The following is a 10,175-nucleotide window of genomic DNA, read 5'->3' on the forward strand; positions in this document are numbered from 1 at the left end:
AACTTTAATTAAACGTGGAAATATGATTTTAAAAAAATAGCGCGGATCGCTCTCTGCATTAGCACCATTTTTATTTATTGCGGACTATTATTCTCATCTTTATTAGTTGTTGTTTCACGACTTTTCGGCCAACTATTCCTCTGGCCTTCATGAAAAGAAGTCCTTTTATAAATGTTCAGTAACTTTTTCCTTTTATTATTCTTAAAGAGTAAAACTTTTCTTATTCATGAAAAGAGTTAAGCCTACGTAAATAAATAAATGTTTGTACACGTGACAAATTATCAATAAATGGTTTAGTTACTTTTTTTAAAGAAAATTATTTATGAAAAGAGTTAACGTAAATAATGTTTGTAAAAGTGCGAAAGGCGACGTTGTACAACCATCACTCCCATGCTTAATTTCTATACTTATAGGTTTTTAGAATTTTTTTTCACTGGATTATTATTGATTGGACACTAATTAAACAGATTATTAAAAAAAAAAAAAAATTAAAACGAAATCATTATTTCGACATTTGAAAGTGGTGCTCACTTTTTAGTTACAACGTTCTGATAAATCAGTCACCCATTTTGTAACCAATAAAAACGCGGTATATCAAAACCATAGAAAGTAAAAATAATATGAGCCTCTAGCGCATTTGTAAGTCAGAAATATATTTGTTTCTCAAAGAAAAAAAATAGATTGAACATGATTTTTTTTTATTGTTTTTAAGAAAATAAAGTTTCGAGTTTTAAAAAAATTTTTTTTTTTCTTATTCAGTTAAAAGTCAGTTTGTGGGTGGTTTTTTTTTTTAATTGTTTTTATGAAAGGTGAGTTTTTGTTTTTATTTATATTTTTTTTTTTAAGTATTATAAATTTCACTAACATGCTGGAGAAATGTTTAATAATTTGGTATTTTTTTAGATTAGGTCCACCTCCACAATTTTCCTTTCAATGACGACATTTATAAGTTTCCGAGTATGCTGAACACGCAAATCGCATTGAAATTTTACGGAAATAAATAGCTGTATTATGCATTGTATTCTTCGGCGGCCATCTTTTTTACGTGCACACGCGCCATAAACAAATACACGCACGTAAAAAAGATGGCCGCCAAAGATTACAATGCATAATACAACTTTTTATATCTTGATAACTACTTATTTCTGCAAAATTTCAATGCGATTTTCGTATTCAACATAGTCGAAAACCATTTCAAGTCGTCATTTAAAAGAAAATTGAGGAGGTGGACCTAATCTAAAAATTTACTAATAATTTCTCATCCCGTACGCCTCCCGATACATTGCTTCGTCAACATGCGACCATTTTATGTCTCCCGAAGACACTTCCGTATTTAGAAAAAAATAATAAGTGACCGATTTACCAGAACGTGGTAACTAAAAAGTGAGTACCCCTTTCAAATGTTGAAATGATTTTTTTTTTCAATTTTTTTTCATAATCTGGTTAGTGTTCAATCAATAATAATCCAGTGAAAAAATTTCAAAAAACCTATCAGTATAGAAACTCCACCACGTAAGTAAATAAATAAAAAATGTTACGTGCGCATGCGTTAGCCTTGACTAGGGGGTGTACTAAGGGAACGACCATTAAATAATTCTGCGGGTCGCCGTGGAACTCAACGCCCAAGGAGTACCAAAATAGTTTTCATGATCTGAAGAAATCTTTTTTTCGAAAAGTGGGTGATCACTTTTCCATGTAAATTTAACTTAAAATGAGCACCCACTTTCTGGCCACCTGAGGAAGGAGCATTTATTTTCGTGTTTATTAAAGGTTTTTTGACAAGGCAGTTTGGTACGCGAATGCATATTTAACAGTTTTCGTTTATGCTCACGCATAGCATAAACAAAGGCTACGTCTGTGAAATGGAAAATAGTCCCAGAGTTCAGGGGTTAATACCATGCAAAAGAAATCAAACAAAAAACTTTTTAGCCAAGAAACACACAGAAAAAAGAAAAAAAAATAGCATCCATTTTTTTTCTACCGAATTCATTTGCTGTTTTTATTGAAAACTATTTTCCCCCGGATTTTTTATATGATTTTCCATTAAGGGCCATGCGTCTCACGTTCGTAAATAAAAAAAATTTTTTTGTAGATTTTGGTGTGCTAAAAACGAATCTGCAAACCGTTTCCGTCGCAAAAAAATAGTTTTTATGATATGAAGAAATTACTTTTTCGAAAAAGCGGCAATCACTTTTCCATGTAAATTCAACTTAAAATGAGCACCCACTTTCTAGCCACCTGAGAGAGGGGGGATTTTTTCCCATGTTTATTGGCTAAACAGCTTTCGTTTATGCTCACGCATAGCGTAAACGAAGGCTACGGCTGTGAAATGGAAAATAGTCCTAGAGTTCAGGGGTTATTACCATGCAAAAGAAATCAAACAAAAGACTTTTTAGCCAAGAAACACAGAAAAATGCCCCTCTCTCAGGTGGCCAGAAAGTGGGTGTTCATTCTAAGTTAAATTTACATTGAAAAGTAATCACCCACTTTTCAAAAAAGTAATTTCATGAATATCATGAAAACTTTTTTTTTTTTTTTTGCTGCGGAAACGGTTTGCAGATTCGTTTTAAGCACACCGAAATCTACAATAAAACATTTCGTTATATATGAACGTGAAACGGGCCTTAAAGTAAAATAATACCGGATTTTTTGGAGCAGATTTGCCGTTTAGTTGTACAAATATCCTCAAACTAGGTAATCACTAAAAGGGACTTTTAAAAGTCGTCACCTGTATCGAACAAAAGTTTAAAACCACCGATTATATGCCAGCCTACATCATGGTAACATATATTGAGTGAGTTCCTAACAGTATTTTGTATAGTTTTTTTTAGTTTAAACTCATTTTCCATAAATTTCCCCAAACTTAACGTGTTCGATATAGTCTGCCGCCATTTGTATTTTTCAGATATACCGATAAACATTGAATGTTTTTGAACTGACTATACATTACATAAAAACACTAAAATCTTATCCAGTTAGGTAGAACATTTACTTTTCTTGCCTTTGATAACATTTATTTGTTATATATTTATTTTTTGACAACTTCTTTGTATCTGTGTTTAGTAATACAAACCCTTTTCATTTAACAGTGTTTATCGGGGTATTTGAAAGCTACAAATGGTGGTGGACACTTACTTTAAGTTATAGAAAGTGAGTTAAAACTAAAAACACTATACAAAATACTGTCAGAAACCCACCGATTATGCCAGCCTATGTCATGGTAACATATATTCGGTGAGTTTCAGACACTGTATTGTATAGTTTTTAGTTTTCAACTTACTTTCCCAAACTTACGTATTCAACAGAGTCCGCGACCATTTCTGTTTTTTGAGCCGATTAAACATTTTACATTACATAAAAACACTAAACAATTATCCAATTAGGTAGAAACGTAACTTACCTTACCTTTGCTTTCATTTATTTGTTTTTGGACAACTTTTTCGAATCTGTATAGTAACCCCCCTCCCCCCACCATCAACCAAATATTAATTACTAACTCACATTTTTGTAAAACAACAACAAAAAAAAAAACATTTAGCGTTTCAAAATTTTTGCTACGTTCGGCTTCATCCACTGATTGTTGGTCAAGTCCAAACCATGAATGATTTACAGAAACTCCCGAGGATCCAGATCAAATTCTGCAAGAATACCATTTTTTTCATTTTCGCCTTCTTTTTCACTTTTTGCAATGGATTGCTGTACTAATATAAGAAACATGCATTTTCTCTTTTTATCAAATTTTTCCATTACACCAAATTGAGCCACTGCAACGCGTGGCAGGGTACAGCTAGTATATATATATATAACTAGTAAATTTACTCACATAAAATTAATATACGAAAGTATATATTTATGCGTAAACTTTAAGTATTTACTTCAAAATGCTCAATATGTAGGTAGAGCTAGTTAGTAATTTGTAAAATATATATGGCGATTAAGCTACACTGAATATTCGGCGTTTCATCCACTCTAGGACTCCTCAGGCTTATGCGCATAAGCCTGAGGAATCCTAGAGTGGATGAAACGCCGAATATTCAGTGTAGCTTAATCGCCATGTATATTTTATAAATTACTACATACATATATATATATATATATATATATACATATATATATATATATATATATATATATATACGTACTGCACATAACACACACGCAGACATATATTACTGTGAAAATATTCTTTGTTCACTTATATTTCCTTTTTATATAAACCAATCCTTATTTAAGAAGCTCAATGTAAGTACAGAGCATATAATGAATAAATGACACAATTGAGACAGATTGCAGAAAAAGTTTGTGAAAACAATCAGAAGATATATATGGTATTTGTGAACCTCACTAAGGCATTTGACACTGCAAACCGAGCTGCCCTGTGGAAAATGTTGCGAAAGCTTGCTATACCTGAAAATATCTTGCAAGTGACAGTGTCATTCTACAAGGGAATAAAGCCAAATGTTGTTTCAAATGGTGAGATGTCTGGTTCATTCGACGTCACGAACGCCACTAAACAGGGATGTGTCTTGGACCTTGTACTCTTTACACTTTACTTTTCGAAACCTGTATTTGCTGGAACTGAGGATGGCGTGAAAATCCTATTACAATAAAATATGGTGTGTGGAAGTGAAACATTCGTTGTCCCTCGTTTAACTCGGGCAACATCGGATCTCCCTGCTAGTAGTATATGGATGAATAAAGTTTCAAAGATTTTATTTGTGGCATACCTCATAAAACAATTTTAGTCGCAATTTTCTTTTCGTCTTTTCAGAAATAAACCCCGGAACAATATCCAACATAAAACCTCATAAGAAGATCTAACACATCGAAAATCTGCCGTGAAATTGAAAATAAATAAATAATAAATAAATAATAAATAAATAATTGATAAATGAATAATAAATAAATAATAAATAAATAATAAATAATAAATAAATAATAAATAAGTAAATAAATAAATAATAAATAATTAATTAATTAATAATAAATAAATAAATAATAAATAAATAAACGAAATGATAAATAAATAAACGAAATGATAAATAAATAAACGAAATGATAAATTAATAAATAAATAAACGAAATGATAAATAAATAAATAAACGAAATGATAAATAAATAAATAAACGAAATGATAAATAGATAAATAAATAAATAAATAAACGAAACGATAAATAAATAAATAAACGAAATGATGAATAAATAAATAATAAATAAATAATAAATAAACGAAATAATAAATAAACGAAATGATAAATAAATAAATAAATAAATAATACTAAATGCGTTATTATTTAGCTTTCCTCATCTGCATTTATTCGGTCTGAGTCAGATTCTAGCTACGAAGGGTAAAATGCTAGTATAGCGTTTTTATCACGTTTAGTCTAGATATGAAATGAATAAACTTGGATGATAACACACAGCCAGTAAAACAAAATCCTCTATTTGTTTAGATTAGCCAACTGTTCTAAATCTAGCATCGAATCATCCATTGGCTACCATTGACTCAGTCGATCTTCGTACTTTCTATCACAAATGCTACTCAACCAGATAAAACGCAGTAAATACCATTGGAGTTGTTATCATGCTGTAAATTGATGCGTATATCCTTGCCCTGTGCTTTTTCAAATTAAACAAGCAATTATTTTTGTTCGCGAAGTAAAAACAGCGAACCAGATAAGGCGAACTGCAATCCATCTTCCGCGCTCGTCCCGGCTAATCAAGTAATAAAACAAGCAACTTTTCTATTCTTGGCTGAATTGATCAATGCCGACATTTTTCGTCAAAAACATGTTTAGTGCTCTATATTTACATAATTATCATAGCAGCGTAGTGGTTTAACCGTTTGTAATCCCGCCTCTAAACTCTGACAAATCTCTGAAAATCAGCAGCAGCCGGCGAATGTTGTTTTTAAAGATCGACTCTGATTCGGGCAAAAGCTCAAAGCAGAAGATTCTTTTTATAAACCAAAGACGCAAGAATGTCTTTTTTTTTTTTTTTTTTTTTTTACAAGGGACTTACCACTTATCAAGTCCCGAAGGTCACTCGAGGATAAGTGTTAATGAATGTAATGTGATAGTGTAGTAATCGTTAATGGTGTAAGTTGGGTACAATTTGATTATTGAAGGGGATGGTTCAACAAGAAATTGTTTACATTAGACTTGAACGCTATTATACTGTAGCCTGCCCGGAAGCAGGCCAACGGAACTGTGTGCCACAGGTGGGTAGTTCTAGATTAAGGCGCAGATAGAAAGTGGGATGAAACTGTTGATAGTGGTTTTAGTTAGTTGAGTGTTTTTATGGAAGTTTGACAAGGGAACCATAGATTGGAGTTCAGGCGAGCGCTTGCGATAAAAGTAATGATAGAGCAGAGACACGCTCGCGACGTCTCTTCTGTGGGGAAGAGACTGCAGGGAAGGAAAAATGCATTGCCTAATAGGTTTCGAGGCCGGTTTTGAACTCTTTCGAAGCAGGATAGAGTGATCCCACCAGCTTTTTTTTTTTTTTTTTTTTTTTTTTACAAAGTGATCACCACTCATCAAGGCCCGGAAGCCACTCAGGGATAAGGGTTATTGCAAGTACATTAAGTTAGTGAGGAGATTTGCTGAAGTGTTTACTTAAGGGGGCGGTTCATTAGGAATTTGTTAACATTGGACTTGAAGACATCCAAATTGTAGTCCGGAGGGAAGCAGGCAGACGGAACAGAGTTCCACAGGCGTGCAGTTCTAAGAAAGAAGCTTTGTTCATGGAATCCGCGTTTTGATTTAGGCACAGATATAGAGTGGGGGAAATTTTTCACAGTGGATTCAGCTAGACGGGTGTTTCTCGTGAAAGATTGGCGAGGGGGGACCAGAGATTGGAGTTCAGACGAGCACCTGCCATGGAAATAACGATAAAACAAGGACAGGCTCGCAACGTCTCTTCTGTGGGAGAGAGGTTGCAGGGTAGAGAAAAGGGCATCCCCCACTAAGCCACGAAGTCTATTTTGTACTCTGTCAAGGCAGGATAGGCTGTTTTTAGCAGCTCCTGCCCAGATATGGCAACAGTATTCCATCCTTGGACGTACTTGGCTTTTATATAGATAGAGAATTGCATTAGAAGTGACAACAACACTCCATTTTAGGGCATACTTGGCTCTTATACAAATAAAGGATTGCACTGGCAGTGAAATACCTATTGGAGTGGTAGAACGATCCAACCAATTTTCTAGCGATCTTGGAAACATATTTGATGTATGTGTTCCATTTCAGGTTAGAAGCGAATGTCAGTTCCAGAAGCTTGTCAAGAAATAGTGCTTCCCCAAGATGAGAGCCATTCTATCTGCTAAATTTGCGCGTAATATAAAAAACGATACACAGCTTTTTTTCTTTCCTTTTCCTACCAGGCTAAACACACGCGTATGTTAGAAATCTAGCCTAGATTGTTGGGACCGAATTACAACAAAGTAATCACGAACTACCCTTCGGGCAAGGGTAGCCATACACGTACTCTCTCACTGACAAAACATGGGCAAGCTAATATAACGACACATCCACAATGACTAATCAATTAACACCCTCATGAAATAATTTCAAAAGATCATATTTTGTCTATCTAATCATACATTCCGACTCCAAATTAACGAAAAATGCCGTAAAAAACAACAACTAAATAAGAATAACTGGTACATTCGTGTAACGCCCTATAATATAGTGGTGGAGCGAATATCGGGTAAGGGAAATAGATTCTCGGACACCAGAGGATAGCAATTTTAGTTTCAAGAGAACGTCACGTACGTTCAACGCTGCGAGAAAAAGAAAAAGACTTATGTAACAAGCATGTCACACCAGAATACCCTGGTAACATCTTCCGTGCATCCTTGTAAATATATATGTTTAAATTAGCAATGACACTAATTGTCGACACCCATAACAAAAAAAAAAAAAATACAAGTAAAAACTAGTACAATGAAATAAATTCATCGTAATTTTTACTTAATATTGAAGAGGAACTTGGATGTCTTCAAGTCCAACACAAACAAATTCCTGATGGACCGGCGCCTTAAGTAATGACACCTTATCAAATCCCCAATACTAACTATTACTACGATACTATCCCACTAATTAGTGTACACACAATAACCTTTATCCCCGAGTGGCTCCTGGGCCTTGATAAGTGGTGACCCCCATCTAAAAAAAAAAAGGAAGCGCCAGAGTTTAAATCGCATATAAACATTTTTTTACACTGAATAAAACGGACGGAATTTGATTTGAACGTCGCAAAATACAGAAAACATTAAAAAGTGAGAAATCAATAATGGCGTCTTAAATATACGAAGAGCAGGTCTTTTATAAAAACCTGTTTTTCATAGATTTAAACGCTATTGTTACATTCAAAATATAGGAGGAAAAATCGTATGCATTATGTCTTTTAAAAGTTTTTGGTCAATAATTATTCAAGTGAAACATAACAGTAAAAGTCTTAACTTTGGCTTGAAATATTACGAAAATAAAAACAGATATATAGGTGTGTATATCCAGAAAGATTTCACATTTAAGCAGATAACACGTAAATTAACTTCCGTTAACTGACTGAATTCCTCTTATTATTAAGTTTTAATATCGTAATTTGTAGCCAGAAAAAAAGTAATACCTAAATCATTTTAATAAAAATCCTCTTATTTTAGGAAATATCAATTTTTCTTTCCTAAAACTTGGGTTTTTTTTTTTTTTTTTTTTTTAGATATTAACCAAATCCTTAAATTAATTTTCGAAAATTTATTTTCAGTCCAAAATTTTGTATGGACTTATAAACTAAACGTCACATTTTTATTTAATATCAAGAAATTGTAAAAAAATACAAAGAAATTTAATGAATTCTTAAATAATAACTGTTTCAATTACTTGGTTTAGAAATTATATTCCTGTTCTGACAAAAGAAACAAGTAACGCTACGATTTTTATCAGCGAAGTGCGAACAGATTACTTGTAATCAGTCTTGCGTAGAAAAAATATTCTCGTTCGAGTGCTTAATATATTTTTATTTATCACTATTCAAAAACGGCATCGATTATTATCATTTTTGTATTATTATTAACAATAAGCTTCTGTTTGTTCATAATAAGTTTTAAGGGCAAATCTTCCACATTTCTTTCAGGAACCTTAAAAAATTTAATCATTAAAAAGAATAAGAAATAATTTCGGAATCTTTGGAAATTACACAAGTAAGAACTGTTAAATGTAAATAATATATAATAAAAAAATTAATTAATTTTAATATGTTTACCAACCTTTTTTTCGAAAAATCAAGAAAAATGCAATGTTTGTGACTCAAAATTAAATATATTTTATTTCATCATTTCAGTATATTTTTATATGTACAAAAAAAAAACTAAGATGTGACAACCCCCCCCCCCCAAAAAAAAAAAAATTCTGATAACATCGCGTTGGGGTTGGGGTAAAATATGAACATTTTTTGTATATTATTTTATTTTATTTTTTATATAGTTCAGCTTTTTTAAATAAGTCTGTAAAAATATAACAAAATTGATCAATTATTTGATTTTTGAGAGAAATATCGCGTCGTTTTCATTTACGTTAAATTATGTAGAAATAACATTCGTTTAACTTTTGGGGGATTTTTCTTTGGAAAATTCACCAGTTTTAGGGAGAGTAAAAAAATATATGTTTTTAGAATATTTCTTCTTGAAAATACAGCAAAAGTTACAATGAATCAATTTTATTTTACAAGTTTTTTACTGTTATTATTTGTTATGGAGGTCCAAAATTTCGCCTTTATTAGAGTCATACTTAGTTTAAATATAATTCACCTGTTTTCCAATTCTTGCTAACATACGCTAAAGCTATAACATTCTGTTACACGCAAAATCACACGACGTCAGCCGAAATAAACATCACTACTCAATTTTTCAGACACTAAACAACTCTTTTTCATGTGGAATGTTCTTTGACATTTTAAGCTCTCATTTGCTACGAACTCTTTTCCGGCATTTGCCTTAACAAATCAATAAATATATAGGATTGATATGTAGTTTGCTTGAAGCATTGTGTGGGATAGGTGTGTAAAAGAAGGCTGTCACAATGCGAGGAATGAATTATAGTCGCTGTTGGTAAGAGGAGACGAGAACAAGTGTCGATTTACAAATCAATAAATATATACGTATATATATATATATA

This window comes from Euprymna scolopes, chromosome 5 (assembly GCF_053919585.1).
Source record: "Euprymna scolopes isolate OS-2025 chromosome 5, ASM5391958v1, whole genome shotgun sequence".
NCBI lineage: Eukaryota > Metazoa > Mollusca > Cephalopoda > Sepiida > Sepiolidae > Euprymna > Euprymna scolopes.